We start from the raw sequence: 22708 nt of genomic DNA, 5'->3' as shown, positions 1-22708 counted from the left end.
AGAGAGAGACAGTGAGAGAAAGCACACATGACAGACAGTGGGGGAAGGGGCAGAGGGACAGAATCTCAAGGAGACTCCCCTGAGAGCAGAGTCTGAGGTGGCGCTTCATCTCCAGACCCATGAGATCATGACCTGAGCTGAAACCAAGAGTGGGACACTTACCTGACTGAACCACCCAGGCACCCTGGGCATACCCCATTTTTAACAGCAACCATATACTTACTGACTGCGTAGCGTTGGGCAGACAAACTTCTCTGATCCTGAATTTCCCTAACTGCAAAACTGGACTAATAAGAGCACGTATTTCAAAGAACATTTCAGAGATACAAAAACTCTTAGAAAAGCGTTTAGCACACAGTTAACCTCTACTGTGTTAGCTAATGTTCTTCTCCTTTTTCCCTCCTCCTTTTTCTTCTTATTATCACTTTTCTCATCATCCTCACCACTACAGCCATAGCTCTTTAACATGCACAACTGCCAGCTGCCCACTTGTAATTCCACCCTCTTGGACAAATGACAAAAACACATCTGGCTTATCTAAATTGATTCTGAAATTCCTCCAATTTCTATAGAACAGAATATTATAGCTTGGTACATTATATGGTTATCCTTCATTGTCTATTAAGAGGTATTATCATTTTATAATTCTATTATAATTCTATTAGTCTATTCTAATAGGATTCTATTATTTCACCAATAAAGTTAAGCTTCTCAAGTGCAGGGTCCTTATTTATCTATGCATCCCTTTAATTTACGTGGAATCTCAGTATATACTTACTGAAAGAATAAATGATCACTGGCGTTCATTCAACCCTGCTAACGGTGCAAAATGCAGAAATAAGCTCTCATCATCTGTACTTCTTTTAACTAAATAAACTTAACTGTTAGGACTCCCTACACATTTTTTAAGCTAATACATAAGTAAAAATTCCCATGTTCAAATATCCTAAAACAACATTATATCAATTTCAAAGCCTACCTTAAATAAAATAGGCAATTTTTTGTTGCATTTAATTGCATATTTTCCAAGACAGACTTCTTTATTTTGAAACCCAGATCCAGTCATTTCTATAAAATGTGATTATTTGATTATACTTGGCCTAACAAGCTGTCTCACTGGTTCTTAAACTGTTTTAACAGGTTAGTTTTATTTCATGATAAAAAATCGTAACTCTATTTATCTGAGGACCATTTCATCCTAGATTATGTTCTATAAAAGAAAAATACAGTAAGACAACTTGATTATAATTATATACCCCTTTTCATTAGATGGACAGATATAGGTTTTGAAAAGTGTTATTATTTTCCCAGGGCTTGGGAGAGCAGAGTTGGTAATGAAATGTGCAGTCATGCCCCAATTTTAGTGCTCCCATGCTGAAGTCAGCACATAATAGCTCAAACAGAGGCGAGTGCTGAGGTGCAAGCCTGTCAAAGGCTAAAGCAGGGATTATCTCAGCAATGTGTCCATCCCTTTGAAGAAGGCTCCCTTTCGTGGCTTTTCAAGCAGTTGCTTGGCTACCTGTTTCCCAACAATGTGAGTCTGTCTGGTCTCTCTCTTTCTCTCTGAAAACAGAAGCATGACTTTGGAAGGTGTTTTCCTGGTAACTCTCTTTGCTTTCACACAATTTTTGTCAATTATTTCTTGAAATAAACTCTCAGACTATTTTCTGTTTATAATCTTTATCTGAATCACTAACCACACTCTGTATACCCACAAAAGGACCGGGTTATCATTTTCTTTACTATTATCCTAGTATTAATCAGACTGTTATCCATTAAGAACATTAAAAATCATCTATTCCAAATCTGTCTTCCCATAGATTACTGTAGTGCCAGAGAGTTTAAGAGGTCTTCCCACATTCTCTCTGCTAATTGTTGGCAAGGGAAGTCCTCAAACTTTCTAGCACACCACACTAGCCACTAATGAATAGATAAGAAGCACTGAATAAAAACATGCCAAGCAGCAAAACTCTGACTTTCCAGGTACATACTTCTATATTTAACTTGGGCAGCCCCTCACTTTGATGCTGGCCATGACTGTTTAGGGATTTATTAAAGCACCATGGTCTCCTAAGCATTATAACTGCATGCTAAATGGGTTTTCTAATTTGGTCAACGAAAATGAGATGGGCTGGATCTTTTATTAACAGGGCTTGCTGATACAAGCCCTATTCGTTAAGGAAACTGTGCATCTTCTGGTCTTTAGGGTTTTATTCCCTGGGATTATCATGAGGTTAAATACGGATATATGAATCACTACTACATAGAGAAATAAATACAAGTTTTTCCAATAATACTTGCATCACTGCCAAACATTGTTTCAATCCCTAAGTACTTTCCACTTTCCTTTCATTGGTTTCCACGTAAGTAAGCCAATACAAACCGAAAAACTTCCTTAGGAAAATGATAAACCAGCATTCACAAATACTAGAACAGTGATTATATAACTGACATTTTCTTCCAGATCCATAGAAGATTTAGCACTGCGTTGGGTACATAGAGATGATTTAATACAAATTTCAATATAAATTTAATTTATACATATATTTACATAGTATATATTTATATGTTAAATATATGCTCAACAATATATGTAGTATAAGGTTGAAAATAAATATATAGTGTCTATATGTATACATATATATATACAATATATACTACATATGATATATACAATATATACTATATATATATACACAATACATATATGTATACATATATATACAATATATACAATACATACACACACACACACTACATATATATTTTCCCCAGAATGTAAAGAACAAGAATGTGTTACATCTTCTTTGTATTTAATTTACTCCCAGATCAGGTGTGCTGAAACTGAGAATTCAGATAGATATTTATTCCTACAACTACACAGAAACATCATGAGGAGAACATTAAGGAGACAATCATACAACTCTGTTTACAGCTGTGTACTGACTCATGACACCTGCCACAATTTTTACACATGACCGAACAGGATTCCAGGTGTAGGTAAAAGCCATCTGACCAAAATTTCATGTTCTTAGGGTACTTGATTTAATCTAGACAGATTCCAGAGACCTTCAGTAACATGTCATGGAATGGACTGTAGACTTTTCAGTGTAGGGTGTGTGATTGCCCAGAGTCAGACAACGATTTGGTTTCAGCTGAGTGACAGGTAACAACTGCAAAATTGTTGGTGTGCCCCAAAGTAACCTTCTATCAAAGGATTCTTTAACCCCAGCCTGTAATGTGTTACATCTTCTTTGTATTTAATTTACTCCCAGATCAGTTGTGTTTTAAACTCAGAAAAAAAATACTGCAGCTTCATTATAATGTTCTCATATTTTTTAAAGAAAAAATGTTATTTTTGAATTTCTGCACAATACCTGAGCCAGAACAAATAATTACACAGTCACTCTTTACGCATGAAGACATTATGTACAGCCAAAATACTTTGGTTAAAAGTCAAAGGCTGCAGATTTTACCATTACTTCCAAGTAACCTTTACTTAGGAACTACTTCTAACAATGAGTTCATGAGAGGGCTCAGATTTAAGTTATATTTATGATTGTGATACTGTGAAATCAACATTTTATTTTCAGAGGATGTTAATGACTTATGAACATATGAATGACAGCATGGTAATCAACAATTTAAAGTTTGGTGAAGCCTTTTAGAGAAATTCCATTTTAGAACCTCCCCTGTAAAATATCTGTTATGGGAGCTCTTATAAAGACATGATTTCTAAGAAATTTATTATGAATAGGGAGTCTGCACTTTGGATGTCCACAACAGACCTTCTGCCTCCTACTTGGACTCCCCAAAAGAGAGTTGAGACATATCATTGCCAGTAGAAGAAGGCCATGGCAAACCAGATCCACTTCTTACATGCTAGGAATGCAAATGGAGGTCTGAAAATTTCCAGAGGCAGATGAAACTTCTAAAATCAGAATTAAACGATTGGAGACCAGAGCACTAATCTTTTCAATATGTGCATCATTCCTAATTGCCACGCTATTGTACATTCTCTGAAAAAGCACAATCAATGGCTCAAAGAAATTAATAACTTCCTCTTAAAGAATGAGCCATATTGATCAAAAAAACCAACCAAACAAACAAAACTAACCTGTTTCCAACGTCTTTTCCTAGGGAGCAAAAGCCTGCTGCTACCTTGGATAATACAGATTAACTGTTATACAAATTAGGCAGAATATTCAGGCCAGGAAGTACCTGCCCTAAAGAATGATAATTGAGGGGAAACAGAGTAACCTTTGAATATAATATAAACACACTTGTATGTTCTCTAGTGACTCTATTTTAATGTATTTTTGTGTGTGATTTTAAGTGAAAAGTAAGGTGAAGAACTTTTCTGCATGCATTATATCACAACCCATCTTTCCATGGATCCTTCCTCCCTCCTGCTTCATATAGGAAGGAACATTTATCTCCTTCATAGATCAAAGCCCTTTACTACTTCTTTGCCCTTAATCTGACTCCTCTTTTTTCAGGTGCTGGTTCTATCACATCTAAACATTCTTCCTTGTATATACACACATGCTTCAATACTTACCACAGGAAACAAAAACTAAAACACACAATAAAGAACCTGAAGCAAAAAATAAAGACCCGGAACATCACCCCTCTTTCCTTCACTATTAGAGTTCTTAGAAGAATTATTCATAATTGTTTCACTGGCCTTGTCACCTTCCCAAAGTGTCTTTCATTTATTTGCATATCTTTACTGAACATGCTCTCAGCAAAGTTGCTCATGACTTAATTCTCAACTCCAACGGACTCTTTCACCTTCATCTTACTTGACTTCTGTGCAACACCTGGCCTTTTTAAATACCTGCCTTCTTGAATATCACCTTCTTCAAATTTAGAAATGACACATTTTTCATTTTATCTCTTCCTGCCTTAATTATTCCTTCTCATTCTCCTTTTACAGTGCTTTTTCCTCTGTTGGCCCCCTTCATCTCCTTCTTCTCAAATCATATCTTCCCTAAGCAACCAATAATTTCACTACTGCCTGTATGTTCATAATCTCCAACCCATGTGTCCCACCCACACCTATTCTCTAATCTTCAAATCTATGTATCCAACTTCTTCTTAAATATATTCACCGAAGACATGTGCTTCATTTATCTTTGTGGTCCCCAAATTTAGCCCCATGAATAGCACATTTTTGATCCCTAATATTCACTGAATGAATAAATGAATGATAGCCTTCTTCATTCTGAAATTTTAGATTTCTGGTAATAGCACTCATATACCTCCCATGATGGGTACTTGCACAATAGGGAAAAAATACCCATGGCCCAGGAAAACCTATGAGAATACCACCAGTTCATTCTGACCACTCATCAACAAGTCTTCATGTATGTCATACCTGTCTTAGGTAATAATGATCTATACATCAGCAGTACTTCTTTGTATGAAAATAAAAATAAGGTAAGTGTATTTTTAAATTCTGAAGTCTTTCTTATAAAAATACATTTTCAATTCACTTGAGATGTTAAATTCATCCTCATTTTGGGGGGCAGTTTAGCAATACCCCTCCTGAGTTGTCGAAGTGACTATTTTGTGAAGGAGCTGTTAAACTACTGAGTAAATAACATGGCTTTTGAGATTATCATAATTATACAGATTTACATAACAGACCACAATATCTTCAAACAATTATTACCATAATTATATAAAATCCCACATATGGAATTACTGTTTCCTTTATTCATGAGCTGTTTTTAATCTTCATGGTCTATACTCAGTATAAAATAAATAATAATCTATTACTTCTCCATGGAATTTTGATAGGGAGTAAACTGCCATCATGAGTAAAATAACTTAATATTTTAAATCTGCAAAGAACAAAATAGGCTTCCAACTAGATAATAGCTAATTGATGGGCCACAATTATATAATTTTTCTTGGCCTTCAAATAGAGGTCCTGACCTTATTTTTTTCTGGGTAACCAAACTTACCTGGTTGTAATCACATGTAGTGAGGATTCCATTTACAAGTGTATGAAGAGATAGGGACACTGTCAAATGGCTGAAATACTAGTTAGTATCCTCAGTTGCCTTAACTTTTTTAAACCATGAGAGACAAACTTTTCTCTACGCTTATTGTTCGTTATGTTGAAGTTCTGCAAGTCTTATCCTGGATGGTTTCTCTTCTTTATCTACATGTTTACTCTCTCCTACTCCCAGCTCAGTCCCTCCCATGGATTAGTCTATACCGCAAACTACACAGTATTCCTCCCTAGATTTGTCTTTTCTAATAAAATTGCTCCAATATTCTCTGTTGTCCCCACATCAGCCATCAAACTAGCTACCATAGCCTCTTAATATATTCTGGTTTGCTTTTTACTATTTATTTCGTCTCACTCAGTAGGTCTTGTCATTTCTCATTGGACTAAAACAACAGTATTCAAGCTGAACTTTTTCTCCATTAGCCTTTTCACCCAGTCAATTCCATATACTTGAGCTAAAATGACCTAATTTTGTGGCTGTTCAAAATCCTCCAATGCTCCTCCATAATCCCTTAGGAGACAGTTCAAATTCTTGAACATGGCTTTCAAAGCTTTTCATTATTATCTCTACAGTTACTGTTTTATTCACTTATCACAACACTTCTCCTTTCTGGAGTCAAGATGTCCTGAAAAGTCTTTTCATATCTAGGACATATCACATTTTTACAAATTCTTCTCACATTACCTGGACAGTTCCTACCTGCCCTGCTCCTCCACCATTAGCTGTACAGAATACCCACAGTAATCCTCAGGATTACCTCATCCATGAACTTTTTCCAAATCCACAGCACTGCCACAGGTGGCATCTCTCCTTTTTGGTTTTTCATATCCCTTTCACGAACTTAAACAATCTCATTTATCACATCATAGCTTAACTACTTATTTCTGTGTCTTCTCCCATGAAAACACGCTTCAAAGGAGAGAGAATGCTATGGATTTGGTATTTCCCATGACTAATGAAGTTTAAATCTATGGCGTGTGAATAGTAATGTTTGTTAACGAATAAACGAATGAATGAAATAAAAGCCTACCAGAAAAAAACACAAAACAGAGTTAGATCTTCAAATATAATGAGATTTCATAAGGGACAGGAGAGAAAGTTTCCTTTCTTGGTTGAAAATTATACCCAGTGATTTGAAGTAAAGGAAAGTTGTCTGGCATAAGTTATGGGAATATAAGAGAATTTACCCCAGGAGAAATATGGAATTTGTGATAAGTGTCATATGGCTTTATACCTTGATGGGAGTAACAACTGATTGGAGCTACGTATACAATGAAATTCTCTTTCATCTTTCTGACTTGTTCTCCTGTGGCATATTGGTAGGTACTTATTTTTTTTTTAATAAAGGAGAGCAGTATCGGAAGCTGAAGAAGATAAATTAAGGAAAAGATTACCAGCAACATATAGTCTTCACATCAAATATTAAAATGAAGTCAGAATCAGAAATAATGAATATTAAAGAAGACTATTTTATTTTGAAGATTAGGAAAGAAAAGTAATACTTTTAAGCATTTTAGTATGTTTTTCTTAATAAAACATTCCAACTGATTCAATCCCTTCAGTCTTATTAGGCACTTTTGAGAAGGAGCTATTTCTTATAGAGGCAGTAGTCATGTTTTTCAGTGTATGAAATCACTTAGTATCTGTAACATTTATGTATATTGGTTAAAAGATATGAGATATACAGTTTTAAGTACACTCCATCAAAAATAATTTTTAAAATGCAAGATAATAAAAGCCATGATCTTTTTATTCAGGCAAACCTAGAGAGAAAGGGCCATGAAATACAGGCACACTTCTGTTTCATTGAGCCTTGCCGTATTGTGCTTTGCAGATACCGCATTTTTTCACAAATTGAAGGTTTCTGTCAACCCTCATCAAGCAAGTCTATTGGTACCATTTTTCTAGCAACACTTGCTTACTTTGTGTCTCTGCATCACATTTTGGTACATCTCACAATATTTCAAACTTTTTAATTATTATTTTATTTGCATAGTGATCTGTCATCAGTGTGATGTTACTATTTTAATTGTTTTGGGGTACCACAAACCATACCCATATAACACCCTGAACTTAATAAATACATTTCATGTGTTCTGAGTGCTCCATCAACCAGCCATTCCCCCATCTCTCCCCCTCTCCTCAGGACTCCCTATTCACTGAGACACAACAATACTAAAATTAGGCCAATTAGTAACCCTACTATGGCCTGTAAATTCAAGTGAAAAGAAGAGTTGCATGTCTCTCACTTTAAATCAAAAGCTTAGGGAGGAAAGTAAGATAGGCTGAGAGTGAGAGATGCTGAAAACTAGGCCTCCTGTGCCAGTAAGCCAGGTTGTGAATGCAAAGGAAGAGTTCTTGAAGGAAATTGAAAGTGCTCCTCCAGTGAACATACGAATGATAAGAAAGGAAAACAGCCTTCTTGCTGATACGTAGAAAGTATTAGTGGTCTGGATAGAAATGAAACCAGTTACAACGTTCCCTTAAGCTGAAGTCTAATCCAGAGCAAGACCCTGACTCTCAATTCTATGAAGGCTGAGAGAGGCGAGGAAGCCACGTAAGAAAAGTTTGAAGCCAGTGGAGGCTGTTTCGTGAGGTTTAAGGGAAAAGGTTTCCACAACATCATTGTGCACAGTGAGGCAGCAAGTGCTGATGGAGAAGCTGCCGCAAGGTATCCGGAAGATCCAGCTAGGATCATTAATGAGGGGGCCGCACTAAACTACATTTTCAGTGTAGATAAAACAGCCTTCTTTTGGAAGAAGATGCCATCTAGGGCTTTCGTAGCTAGATAAGAGAAGTCAATGCCTGGCTTCAAAGCTCCAAAGAGCAGGCTGGCTCTCTTGTGAAGGGCTAATGCAGATGGTGACCTGAAGTTGAAGCCAGTGTTCATTTACCATTCTGACAATCCAAGTGCCCCTAAGAATTAGGCTAAATCTATTCTGCCTGTGCTTTAAAAATGAAACAACAAGGCAAGGATGACAGAGTATCTGTTTAAAGCATGGTTAACTGAATATTTTAAGCCTACCATTGAGACCTACTGTCAGAAGACTCCTTTCAAAATATGACTGCACACTGACATTGCCCCTGGTCACCCAAGAGCTCCAAATGAAAATGGACAATGAGATTAATGTTGCTTTCATGCCTGTTAACACAGCCATTCTGCTGCTCGTGGACCAAAGAGTCACTTCAACTTCCAAGACTTATTATTTAAGAAATATATTTCATAAGGCTAGGGATGCCACAAATAGTAATTAGATAGTGATTCTACTGATGGATCTGGGCAAAGTAAATTGAAAACCTTCTGGATAGAACTTACCAGTCTAGATGCCAGTAAGAACATTCATGATTTATGGGAAAAGATCAAAATATCAACATCAACAGAAATTTAGAAAAACTTGATTCCAACCCCCACGGACGACTTTGAGGGTTTCAGGACTTCAGTGGAAGAAGTAACTGATGTTGGTGGAAACAGCAAGAGAACTAGAATTAGAAGTGGAGCCTGAAGATGGGACTGCATTGCTTCAGTTGCATGATAAGAGCTAAATAGATGAAGAGTTGCTTCTTACAGATGAGCAAAGAAAGTGGTTTCTTGAGATGGAATCTACCCCTGGTGAAGGAGCTGTGAAGACTGCTGAAATTACAACAAAGGATTTAGACTATTACATAAATTGATCTGATCAAACAGTGGCAGGTTTGAGAGGATTGACTCCAATTTTGAAAGAAGTTCTACTGTGGATAAAATGCTATCAAACAGTATCAAATACAGAGAAATCGTTTGTGAAAGGAAGAGTCAATCACTGTGGCAAACTTCAATGTGGTCGTATTTTAAGAAATGGCCACAGCTTCCCTGACCTTCAGTAACCACCACCCTGATCAGTCAGCAGCCGTCAAAATGGAAGCAAGACCTTCCACCAACAAAAACATTATGACTTCCTGAAAGCTCAGATAATGGTTAGCATTTTTTAGCAATAAAGTATTTTTAATTAAGCAATATATATTATTTTAGACATAACACTAGTATATACTTAAGAGACTATAATAACAGTGTAAACATTACTTTTATGCACTGGCAAACAAAAAACTCATTTGACTTGCTTTATTGTGATATTCACTGTACTACAATATTTGCTGTACTGTGATACTTGCTGTATTGCAGTATTTACTTTACTGCGGTGGCTAGTATATATATATATACTTCACATAGCTTTTTCTTGTGTCAGTTCTGGGCTTTGTCCAACTCAAGGATAAGTGCACTTATTTTTTCTTTTTAACAAGAGTGAAACACAGGATGACCTGTGTATCCAAATATTCAGTGACTCATTTATATCATTTTCTTTGTAGAAGCTGAGCAAGATCACTTCATCCTTGAGGAAATACTACTCTTGAAAAATATTTTCAAGGTTGGCCTAAATTTGATGAGAAAATGGCAAGCCTATGCCATAAATTCAACAATCACTTAAGTGGTTTTTTTTTCTGAAGTTTTCTTCAGAATCTTCTCTTTAGTTTAGAGCTAAAGAACATCTTTTTCCAAAACCAGATAGTTAAATACCCCTTCATAAAAATATATCATTGCTCTTTTTCCACCACAGTAATTTTTGAGTACAGTAGTTAACCCCTTCGATTAAATAGGTACATTTCTCATTTTCTTCATCCTAGTTTGTGAGCTGTTTCTATTTATACTCCAGATAACCTTCCGAAATACAAAAGAGATTACTCAATACCTTTACTGTCCAAGAGGTGAAGTGCTTTCCATGTCTAAGTATGTTTGGATTGTTACAGAGAAACCCGACATTTGTGAGTCCCCACTAACTCATAAATGAATTTCCCTAAAGAGCCTGGAAGACTGATCCTATAGCCACAAAATATAACTAGAAACAAGACATCCTCCAAATCAACCTTCTCATTTTATATAGATAAAACCTAAAGGTAGTGTTATGCCTAAATCCTTACATTTTTGCAAGAGAACTATGACTTGGCCATTGAGTGGAATAAAAAAAGCCCAATAATACACAGAATCTACCAGATTTTGTTTGCCTGGGTTCAAATCTCTGATGAACTGTCTGTTCTAAAAAAAAAAAAAGAAAGAAAGAAAGAAAGAAAAAAACCCCTCTAATTTTATTAGAATCATGTCAGGTTGATTTAGTTTGAGATTTAGTTTCAATGAGAAATTGAGAACCTCTCTTCAATGATGAAATATAAATACGAGTGAATAATCATGGCCACAGCTGAGAAGCAATACAGTGTAAAAATTCTAAGTTAATAATGTAGATAAAATGTTGGGAAATGAACACCAAAAATGCTGCGTTTTGATTAACTACAGACTCACTTGTGCACCATAAATAAAAGAACATATGCTAATTGTTTGAATCACAATGTAATTACAATACTGTTGAACTCACACAATTTTAAATTATAAGAAGAGTACATGCTTAGTAATGAAAACATACAAAATAAATCTAAAGAATAGCACAAAAAAACAATACTATCATCCATGTCCATGTTATCCTGTGTTTTTACTTTTATAATCCTATTCAATTTTGCTTAAAAAAGTAAATATTTAGAGCTCAATACTGCCCACTAGACATTGTGAAATCTGAAGAAAAACAGTAAATACGATTTTTTGTTTAAGATGCTTACAAATGAGTTAGGAGGAATGATATGAAGGAAAAAGAATCCCAAAACTTATAATGTGACTTCAAGATACATTCTACAGAGAAAATTCCCTAGAGAACCTACAGAAGGAAGCACAGTTATAGAAGGAGTCAGTTTCACTCAGGTGGGTCTAAGGCTAGGCTGTGAAGAAAGAGATGGTGTATGGATGTCTCATCAGTAAGGGGTCATATGATAAACGAAGGCATGAGGAAGGAGCAAAGTTAGGAGTACATCCTAAGGAAATTACAAGTAGGAGAAAAGGGTCTTAGGACTCAGCAGGAGTAGAATCAAAAGAGAATACTGGATAAATGATGAGATATAATTCCAGAGTCTCTGAGAGGGGGAAAAATGGTATAATCAAAGCAGAGTGTTTAGAAGAATAGTTTGGCAACAGAATGCAAAATAGCCTGGAGTGTGAAGAGAAAAAGAGTCAAGAGACACATTAAAAATTATTGCAATAAATCAAACATAACAGGCTAAAGCCTTAGTGAGAGTGATTAATAAAATTTCTATAATTCCTATGATCTATTGATATGTAATAAGATTAAGATTTTTGAAAACCAAAGTGTGATCTTTTTCCTTTCACTGGATGCTTGGTGGGAAGAGGACAGGAGACAGATACAGGTGAGGAGGATGCATCTATTTCCCTTACTTACGCTTCAGTTCAGAAAAAGTATGTTGCATAAACTGTGAGAAGCAATGAGGACATACCTATCTCCACTGTGAGCACGAGGAGGAAAGTGCTGTGCAGGATGACTGTGGAAACAACAGAGCTTGTAACAGCTTACCAAGCAGACTGATGTGATTAAGCACAGAGATGACTTTGTTTAATCTCCCAGGCCTTCCTCCATTTTTATAGGCCAGCCGCTGGGCCCACTGTAAAGAGGGCCCGGTCACCTTACAATAGAGAAATAGCACACACTTGGAGCGACAAAGGAAGACAAGGGAGACACTTTCAGGGATGGATTTACATTGGCTGAGTAAACCAGTGATATTTAGATGGTCTTTACCAAACTGAGAGAATCTGAACTCTGATTTTTACTGACTGTCAATTGCAATCAGCTAGCAGAACACCCATTGGATGGATTCTGCCATTAATCCCCAAGAACCAGCAGAAGGTGAGGGGATTCATTTCCTCTGAACTGCATGGTGTCTTGAAAGCCACTTCTCCATACCTCAGATGTTATCTTAGAAAGAAGGAAAGGAATCTCCAATAAAAAGCAGTCTTCAAATGAGACTAAGTTAAAGCTAAGGAGACTGATTAAACTAAAGGATTAGAATGAGTTTAGATAAGAACAAAATTAGTTTACCTCTACCCAGAGGAAGGGTGATCAGAACAGTTTGTGAGAAAAAAGGACTCCACACTGCTCTCCACATTTAAGAGCAAAGTGGCAGTAATTTGAGACTGCATTACTAAACCCGCAACTACAGTTTTCTTTTTATGGTTACGGCATGATGGTATCATAAACGTAAGATGCTGAGAGTATACAGAACAATTTTCTTTCCTTAATGAGGAGTCAGTGAATCCTTGTAAGTGGGGAAAAGGTGGGTCCTTGAGCTGGGTACAGTTCTACCACTTTTGGCCCATAATAGCTTCTTGAGTTAACTTTTCTGTCATGGGTCACTGAATGGGAGTCATACATTTCCAAAGAAGTTGGCTGGGAATAGAGGAAACACGATTTATGAATAGCCTCTCAAGTCGGTGAGATCCAGAATTCGAATGTCCTAAGGCTATACTGAAGACAGCGGAAAGAAAAGGAGAGTGTAAGCTGAGGAAAGAATTAGAAAAATTGGTAAAAGTACTGCAGACAAACAAAACTGCAAAAAGACATAGCTTCCCTTCTTCAATGTTAAAGTTACCAAAAAATGTGCCTACAGTGCTAGGGGACTTACAAGCATCTTTTCAGCTCAAACAACCAAACTATCTCATTTATCCATATCATTCTTTCCATTTCTAGTATCACTATCTGATCTAGGGTTTCATCTCCACTCACCTAGAATACTATGGGAACTTCCTAACTGGGATATTAAACTCCAGGCTTTCTAACCAGATTATGATAATCTCCACAAAGGCTGGGCCACATTAGGTTTATGTAAGTGTGTGAGAGCTGTAGCCACACTCCCTTTCTTCATTCTTAACAGACACTGTTAATTGATTCCAGTGTTCTTCAGCACAGCACACCATAAGCCTTTACCTATTTATCAGGGTTGTCACACATGATAAAAAATATTTACCAATTCTGGACTGACACATAATAGGCCTAACTCAATGTTTACTGAAGTACTGCAAAGACCCAAAAGTGGAATTGGGGTAATACATAAAAAGGAATTCTTAATGATAGCTAGGAATTAGATTCAGAAATAAAACACATACCCAATCATTTCTAAACCTGATACCAACCCAAATCATACCTCTACTGAAGTTATTTAGATTTCACCATCTAAATAGAAGTGGATTCTTATGACAAAAACTAGCAATTCCAGTGAGAATAGCAAAACATGCACGGAAGAACTGAAATGACAGTGTATTTAGCATTACTTGCTTGTTTTTTGGTTGTTGTTGTTATTTGCTTCAGTTTATAAAATCTTAAAAATATATAAAAAAATAAATATTCAATTTCAGCAGGGAAGAAGTTCTGTATTCTGCTCCATTTGAGGTTACAGAGAACAGAGACTTAAGCAGAAATGCAGTTCCACAGAGTTGGAGAAACAAACAAGCAAACACAGGCAATGGCATTTCTCAATTAATGGGATCCTGAAGGCACTGTCAACCACAGTGTCACCCTCCCCACATCAGGACATGGGGTAGGCGTAAGAACGAAGCTCAGCCAATCAGACACTCCTCCGGGAATTTGGAGGGAAATGGTTAGAACAGCTTCATCTTGATTAGAATGTCTCAGAGAGACTATTCATAAAACTGTGTTATTGCATGTTCTAGAAATGTCCTTTTCCTGTTCATCCTTGAGGCCTGTGATAGACAGCAAACAAGTCTATGACTGAATCAATGTCCTTCTTGTTATAGTCTATCTTCTCTATTAAGGTAGGCGACTCAGGTTCTCTTTCCTATAACCCAAATAAAAAACACTAACAATAAAAATGAAGAACTCACTTATGATAGAGCAATTTCAACAGAATTACCTTGTAGGACTTCTGAAGATCTGAAAAGTTTTAGAACTTCTTTTTCAATTTCACACCTCAAATCTATTTAATACATAGTGATATAAAATTTTTTCATTTGTGTAAGTAATATAAAGTGTATTTTAGGTACTGACACTGATTTCTGATTATATCTGCTAAAAATAAGATTTTCCACAAAATTGTAAAATTCTGAGTTCCTCTGATATGTGGTTAGATATGTAAAGACAAGCAAAAGCTCTGATTAATATTAAGCTATTACTAACTTCATGAGTCAGTATTTTAAAACTTTTTCTATACTGAAATCATGTATAACATATTTTCCACTAACTTTACAAATTATCAACCACCTATTTTAGAGTAAGCACTATGTATCCAGCAAAAATATGAATAACCCCAAAGCATTCACATATCTTTCCATACTTGCTTCAACCAATCACATCCTCATTCTACATTACATGTACCAGGAGGGCCAGACTTATGTGACCACTTGTCACATTGCTGCATGAGAACTCAGGCTTGGGGAATGAACATGGGAAAACATGGCACTGGAAAAGGGAAGCAGGATCCAGAGGAACTGGTGCACAAAAGAAATCTGAAAGCACCCCAAGGTCATGTAAGACAACTGATGTCCATCTGTGTTGGGGCCACGTTTAGTACTTTAGCCTCTCTTCCATTTGCAGGGCTGCCAACTTCTCAAGTACCAGAGGAGGAATGGTGCAAGGTGTTAATTAGGGTGGTGAGTTCTGCTGCTTCAAAGAAGCTTATAAACACTCTAAGGCTTATACAAGAAAGAAAAAAAATATGGGTCTAGAATCACAGTGTAAGCCAGGCAATAGTCTACTCTTTCTGGAAACAATCTTAATCATTTTAGTGCTTCTGATAATTAAAAGTAGGATGTCAAAATGAAAGATGTCTTTTTTGGAGGGGGGATTCTAACAGTCTTGAGACTACTTGAAAGGCTACTTAAAATTTTTAGAAAAGGCGTTTTGTACTGTTAAGGATTTGAAATTATTTGCCCCAAAGGTAACAGAAGAATTCATAAATTTCAAAAGAATACCATATATGGCTAAGCTTCTAGGCATGGTTTATACCCCATGCACTCCAAAAACACGAACTAATTCCTGAATTAGAGGAGAAATGAACTGATATAGGACCAGATGGTCATGGGGTAATCTGATCTTGAGCAATGCAAGAGCTATTATCTCTAATAAAATTTCACTCTTACTTGTAAATCTACACGTCCCATGTGTTAATTTGATGGCAACATTCACAACGGATGGTAGGACTGTTACTGGTAATATTCAGAAAAACAGAACAATTTTAAAAGCACCTTCTAGTACAGGAACAAAGGTAAGAAATGAAAATTAGTCACTATAAAAAATACATGTAATGCCATAACTGCATGACAGAAAATCACAGGCTTCTCTGACAAAAATATCAACAATGGCAAAGAGGGATGTGTGTGTGTGTGTGTGTGTGTGTGTGTGTGTGTGTGAGCGTACATCTGTGTATGTGTATTCTGCAAGAAAAATCTGAAGAAAGAAGGGCATGTTGGGTGAATGTGTTTAATGTGCCAAATAGTGACCCTGGCAAAATCTGCAGCTGAGGATAGCAACAGAATGGATTAGGAACAGCCACTGGAAATCGTTTATAAAAGATGTATATAAATCTCAACTGTCAAATCAAATTATTACCATATGTACACATCAATATATTTTTCTCATTTAATTTCTTCAGAAGAAAAGAGCTCACTTTAAAACAACCTACACATTAGATTAAGCTCCCAGATATTTTCCACAAGTCTCTCATCATTAGGGCAGAAGAAACACAAAATTAACTTTATTTCTTCTAAATGTACATTACATTATGTAGGTAGTAGATAATATCATTAGTAATGACATTTCAAAACATTTCACTATGTACTTCAATTTCCTCATTGCACTAAAACGTACAATTTCAGAGTCATTCAATATGTATTTCCCAAATTAGGATATGCTTCCTTTACAACATGGACGTCATAAAAGCAATTTACCTGAGCTGGCTAAGCAAAGAAAGCTGGGTGGCTGAATCTTAACAGCTTTACTAGTTTCATAAAATAAAACTAAACATATTTGCTGGGGAAGAGGGGGAGATTCAGGAGGAAACACTCTATTGCATGGAAGAGAAAAGCTGTCTTGTATCTAGCTATTTTTACCAAGCTCTGACCTACCCTGACACAAACCATTACAATAAAATTTTAAGCACCATGCTTTCCAATCATTCAAAATGCAGCCACAGTTACTGTTCTAAAGACCTAAGTGAACAGCTCATTTCTACTGGTTAACATCCTCTCTGGCTTCCCTTTGTCTACAGAATGAAGTCCAAGCTTTTGAAATTATCCTTCCCCATCCCATTCACTAAACTTTCCAAATGCCTGACGTCTTCAGCATCTCTTGAACAACATAAGCAGTTTAATTATTTCGGTTTTTTTTTCAATCTGTTGTTTTCTGTGCCAGAAATGGCCTTATATCTCATTCACCATACCTGGAAAATCCTTCACTGGCTTTTATAAACTACCTCAACTGATTTTTCCGTCCCTTTTTCTTTCAAGGTTTTCCAGGCAGCCCTTGATTTTGGTGTTTCTACAATACTTTGGAGGTATCTCTCCAAAAGTACCTATGAAAATTTACCCTAGCAGTTTGCTTTCATGGCTATCTTACTCTTTCGACTGAAGAACCCATTTTTCACCCCTTTCTGAATTCCAAACACCTGGCACAATAGAAGGAAACTGGATAAAAGCTGCTCAATGACTAGCAGGTGGAAGAATGTCTTGCATTAAAGTTTGTCTGGTTTCAGGTACTACACTGGAAGTGTACACAAAACAACTTGAGTTCTTAAAAAATTATGTGACTGACAGGAATGAAGGATATAAAGAACTCTGACATCAACAGCTTCATTGCTTAGTTTATCCACATTGATAAAACAATTTTACATGGACCATGCTAATAAAAACTATTATGTATTCTCATAGGGAAGTTATTAAAATGTACATAGTTTGGGGCGCCTGGGTGGCACAGCGGTTAAGCGTCTGCCTTCGGCTCAGGGCGTGATCCCAGCGTTATGGGATGGAGCCCCACATCAGGCTCTTCCGCTATGAGCCTGCTTCTTCCTCTCCCACTCCCCCTGCTTGTGTTCCCTCTCTCGCTGGCTATGTCTATCTCTGTCAAATAAATAAATAAAATCTTTTAAAAAAATGTACATAGCTTAAGAAAATCCAATAAATTGAAATCACTGAATATGAGAACAGTTAGAAAATTCTTATCTATTACTCAAAGCTATACTTCATTAAACAATAAGGTCTGTACCCGTCCATATTCTATCGATTATGTCCAGTAGCTGAAGGGATAATATTCAATTAATGATTTTATGATGCCTTATTTTTATTACCATGTTAAACTTATTACAAATTAGGGATTATTATTACATACACGTATTATTATACATTAGGAATTGCTTAGCACTTTTTAAGAATGATCTATTACTATAATCCTCGTAACAGGGGTGCCTGGATGCCTCAGTTGATTAAGCATCTGACTCTTGATTTCAGCTCAGGTCATGATCTCAAGGTCAAGGGATCAAGCCTCCCTTTGGGCTCCATGTTCAGCTCAGAGTCTGTTTGAGATTCTTTCCCTCTGCTCCTCCCTCTGTTTGCACGTCCTTGCACTCGCATGCACTCTCTCTCTCTCTCTCTCAAATAAATAAATCTTTCAGTTTGTCTCCCTCTCTGGTTTTGTCTTGTTTCATTTTTTCCTCCCAAACCATAAGAGACTCTTAATCATGGGAAACAAACTGAGGGTTGCTGGAGGGGGTGGGTGGAGGGTTGGGGTAACTGGGTGAAGGACATTGGGGAGGGCATGTGTTGTAATGAGCATTGGGTATTATATAAGACTGAGGAATCACAGACCTGTACCCCTAAAACAGATAATACATTATATGTTAATTAACTGAATTTAAATTTTAAAAAAATCTATAAAATTTTGAATGTGATCCAAAAGGATACAGTTTTACAAAACTGATGGCCTGTTTTCTTTTTTTTAATTTTTATTTTATTATATTATATTAATCACCATACAGTACATCCCCAGATTCCGATGTAAAGTTTGATGCTTCATTAGTTGCGTATAACACCCAGTGTACCATGCAATACGTGCCCTCCTTACTACCCATCACCAGTCTATCCCATTCCCCCACCCCCTCCCCTCTGAAGTCTTCAGTTTGTTTCTCATAGTCCATAGTCTCTCATGTTTCATTCCCCCTTCTGATTACCCCCCTTTTCTTTATCCCTTTCTTCCCCTACCGATCATCCTAGTTCTTATGTTCCATAGATGAGAGAAATCATATGATAATTGTCTTTCTCTGCTTGACTTATTTCACTTAGCATTATCTCCTCCAGTGCCGTCCATGTTGCAGCAAATGTTGAGAATTCGTTCTTTCTGATAGCTGAGTAATATTCCATTGTATATATGGACCACAGCTTCTTAATCCAGTCATCTGTTGAAGGGCATCTCGGCTCCTTCCATGATTTGGCTATTGTGGACAATGCAGCTATGAACATTGGGGTGCATATGGCCCTTCTCTTTACTACGTCTGTATCTTTGGGGTAAACACCCAGTAGTGCAATGGCTGGGTCATAGGGTAGTTCAATTTTTAACTTTTTAAGGGACCTCCACACTGTTTTCCATAGTGGCTGTACCAACTTGCATTCCCCAACAATGTAGGAGGGATCCCCTTTCTCCACATCCTCTCCAACAATTGTTGTTTCTTGCCTTGTCTATCTTTGTGATGGCCTGTTTTCTTAGCCAAAAATAATACTGATTACATCTAATATAGTACATCTAATGTTCAAGAATTAAAAGTTTTAACCATTGCAGGCTTATCAGAAATTTAATATGGAGACTGTGCTCATTTTAATGCTGAAGTCTCACCTTTTTATCCTTAGTAAGGATGACTTACAGATAATTAACACACATGATACAAGGAAAGCACAAATAATCTCTTTAAATGATTCAGTGGTTTCTTTGTGCCAAATTACACAAATTGTTATCCTGACCTATTAAAAATATATTGTTTAATCAAAATAAATAAATATTTAAAAAAATTAAAAAATGGGAAAGTGAAATTTGGAGTAACTGTTTCCAAGTCCGCGTGACACAGTAGTGAAATAAGGATCCAAACCCAAGTGGTCTGATGCCAACATTATGGTATTTTCTAAGAATGAAAGGTGATGAGGGGGAGAAAAATCACATGAACAGTTGTCCTTCCCACCTTGTGATCTGATTCATAAACACTCATACTTGCATTCATCTTAAATTCTAGCTAGTCTCTTAAGTGGTATGGAACAAGTTAGTAGAAAATTTCAATGATAAAAGAGTTCCAGCTTAAAAATAAAGGGATATTTTCTTTCACTTAACTTCAATAATCAACTCTATACTCAATAGTGATTGAGAAACTACCATTTCCCTCATTTCACCAAACCTAGTGTCTTGAGTGCTCACTATTTCTTAACATGAGTCGAGGGTGTTTGGAAACTCTTGTATTTCTTACTAGTAGCATGAAACATACAGAAATATTTAACACTTAGGTGTTTTTAATATTTATTCAGCAGCAATTCTAAAAGGCCATTAAAATACGGCATGGAGGAACTCCACTTCCAGAATGGCAGTATGAGGAGCTCTGTAGTTCTATTCCCCAGGAAAGAACCATAGCTGGTAAAAATTATTAAAACACACACACAAAAACAACCATTTAAGTTGTCCTAAGGGTATATAGCAAATTGTCCTAAGAGGATAGAGCAAATGAAGAAACATTTATTCAATAAACTCCACTAAATTGCAGTAAGAACAAGGAGAGTCTATGGCACTATTGCCTCCCTCCCCCTTCCACATCTCAGCATAATGATGGCAGCTCCAATCTGAGCAGGTGTGGCCAATAAAGTGGGGCAACTTTACTCCCAGGTCCTAGTCAAGGGCTGTGATATCTTCCCAAGATCAGTAAGACACCAGAAATACTCATCTCCTGCAGTTCCATGGTGAGTGTTACAGAGGCTAAATTCCTGATGAATGCAGCTAAGAGAATAGGGGTTCTCTTCTTCCATTCCTCCCCTCCAACACACACACACACACACACACACACACACACACACACACTCACTCATAGGACAGAGGCTCTACTGCAGATTTGACATGCTCAGAATACAGGAGCTGGGCCCTGATCACCCTCACCCCATTTCATTCATAGGGCAGAAGTGCCATTCTGGGAGAGGTCAGGTAAAAAGACCAGAGACTATAGGCCCTATCCAGCATACTGCTCATAAAGCAGATTATGCCAGTGCAGGAGAAGCAGCCTATTTGTTCTGTCCCGAGTGTGGGAGCAGCGGGCTCAGAGATTTTGCCCAAGGGCAGAATCAATCAATAAGAGAGACCTGAAACATTCTTCAGATAACTGACTTTATTTGAAACAGAGTAGAGGGACGTTCAAGCCTAAGGGTACTCTTGAAAACAATGGATGTTTTGGTGGTAAGCATTATGAGCAACAAGCTAAACCACAGGGTAGCTCGTTTACTACAGAGAACCAAGGAAGAGATAGCTATGAAGAGCCCTTCTGAGGTCAGGAAAAAAATCAAAGACTTGCCTAGAAAGCTGCCTTGCAAAGGGGCAAGAGTTTAACTGCAACAGAATGTAGACTGATTTATACCTTCAGGTATCATCCAAAACAACAGAGCAATTAGCAGACAATTAATGGAGCCTAAAAACTGGGTCCAACACCAACAAAGGCATAGAATTGAACAGAGAGACCAGGGAAAGAGACTAAGAAAGACTTCCTAAAACTCTGTCAACCCTGAGTGACTATCACATGTCTAAAGCTATACCCTCTGAGGAGTGGCATAAGAGGCTTCATACTGTGGGGGAAATACACTTTGTTGTTCAGTAACAGAACAAACAAACAAAGAAACAACAATCCCCAGACTGCGTTTGAGGAGTATCACTCACTATCCAGAGTTGCTATAACATATTATCTGAAATGTCCAATTTTCACCAGGAAAATTACAAGACATTCAAAGAAACAGGAAAACCTGTCCCATACATAGAAAACTAAGCAGGAAACAGAAAATGCCTGTGAGAAGAACCAGATGTCAGATTTAACAAAGTACTCAAAGCAGCCACTGTAAATATGTTAACAACAATCAAGGAAAACATGTTTAAAAAAGTGAAGGAATATATGACGACAGTGTTCCATGAATTAAAGATATTAATAAAAAGATAGAAATTAGTAAAAACAAACAAATGAAAATTCTGGAGTTAAAAATTACAATAACTAAAATTAAAAAACTGGCTAGAGTGCCTCAAGAGTAGATTTGAACTAACAAAAAATTGGCAAACTTAAATAGTTCAATAGAGAATATGCAATCACAGGAAAAGAGAGAAAAAACAATAAGGAAAAATTAACAAAGCCTTAGAGAGAGCTGGGGCACCATTAAGCACACAACATACATGTAATAGAAACACCAGAAAGAGAGGAAAGGAGCAGAAAACATGTTCCCAAGGAAACAATAGTTGAAAACTTCCAAAATTTGATTTTTTTGAAAAACCATTCATCTATACATCCAAGAAGTTCAACAAAGTCCAAGTATGATAAACACAGAGACATCCATGCAAAAACACATTATAGCAAAAATTCTGAAAGAGAGATTTTTGAAATGGAAAGATTTTCCATTTGGGAAAATAACTTACCACCTGGAGGAAATTCCAATAACATTAACAGTTCACATTTCAACAGAAACTAAGGAGGCATGAAGGCAGTGGGATGACATATTCAAAGTGCTGACAGAAACAAATTACCAACCCAGAACCTCATAT

The 22708-nt window shown here is 36.7% G+C and overlaps 1 protein-coding gene across 2 annotated transcripts in view; it reads right to left on the bottom strand.

Moving 5' to 3' along the window:
- IL1RAPL1 (interleukin 1 receptor accessory protein like 1) overlaps positions 1-22708 on the bottom strand; it is a 1333324-nt gene that overhangs the window by 851044 nt on the left and 459572 nt on the right. The window lies entirely within an intron of this gene.

The sequence above is a fragment of the Ailuropoda melanoleuca genome, chromosome X (assembly GCF_002007445.2).
Source record: "Ailuropoda melanoleuca isolate Jingjing chromosome X, ASM200744v2, whole genome shotgun sequence".
Taxonomy (NCBI): domain Eukaryota; kingdom Metazoa; phylum Chordata; class Mammalia; order Carnivora; family Ursidae; genus Ailuropoda; species Ailuropoda melanoleuca.
Note: the sequence above shows the minus strand (reverse complement) of the source record. Positions and strands in the feature narration are given on the sequence as shown.